Genomic DNA, 1,194 nt, shown 5'->3' with positions numbered 1-1,194 from the left:
AGCAACTGTGGCCTCGTTTCAATTGATTATTTTAAGTGAAAGTCCCTGCCTGAACCCATAATTTCAAGCATGTTTAGCTGAAGGTTACACACACTGAACAGTTCCTCTCTCAATTCAATATCATTATAATCAATTTCATACAGCGCTGCCAGTTATTGGCACCTTTGAAGTTTAAGCTCATACTGGGACATACGACAACAAATAAGGTCAATCTCGATTTTACTATCGATAGCTTTGGTTTATACCAATAAATAAATTATAAATTATAAAACGTATAATTTATAAATAAATTATAAAACGTATCAACAACATGTAAAAACTAAACTATGAGAGGAAAAAAATTGGAAAACGTATAACTCCTGGAGTCACTGGCACCCTTCATTGGATATCACTGTGGAAACCTAATTTGACTTAAATATGGTAAATAACAAATGGGAATAACCTTTGATAGATTGCTTTTTGTCCATAGGACAGGAATTAGCCAATGAATGATGATATTTGTGTTTTAAAAAGCAACCTGTTACATCTTGTTCCTCTTTCACAAAGATGAAGCCAGAGGAGCTGTCTGGGGACACCAGAAAAACGATTATTTTCAAAAACAAGACCTCCAAATGATAAAAGTCACCTCAAAATACAGCCTGATCTATCAGAATTCCGTGGAATAGACCGGATCTTTTGCACACGAAATCCGTGTCAGTTTCACGGACTTTGCCAAAATTCCGTACCCCTGAACACGGAATTGTTTTTCGTGATTGATTCACGGAAGTGCTTTCTATATTCCCACAGCACTGTGTTCGGTCTGTCATTAGAAAATAGATACCAAATTCTAATACTAAATAAAAGAATAAAAGAAGAAATTTAAGTTATGCCCTGACCAAAACAATCCCTAACCATAGCCTGTCAGTAAAGACATATTTTTGAGAAATACCTTTTCCAGTTGGTTGATAGGCTATCGAATTCATGTAATATACAAAAGAATACTAGCTGTGCCCAGACCAAAACAATCCCTAACCCTAACCTGTCAGTATAAAATGCTTTTTTAGGAAAAAAAAAAAAACATTTGAAATTAGAAAAATCCTGAGAAAACACAAGACTGTGTAAACATAGTAACTGTGTAAACACATGTAAAGAAAGCACACAAGGTTTTTTTTTACTGGAGACTTAATTCACAAGTTACAATATACTGTACAAGTT

This window comes from Engraulis encrasicolus, chromosome 9 (assembly GCF_034702125.1).
Source record: "Engraulis encrasicolus isolate BLACKSEA-1 chromosome 9, IST_EnEncr_1.0, whole genome shotgun sequence".
NCBI classification, from domain to species: domain Eukaryota; kingdom Metazoa; phylum Chordata; class Actinopteri; order Clupeiformes; family Engraulidae; genus Engraulis; species Engraulis encrasicolus.
Note: the sequence above shows the minus strand (reverse complement) of the source record.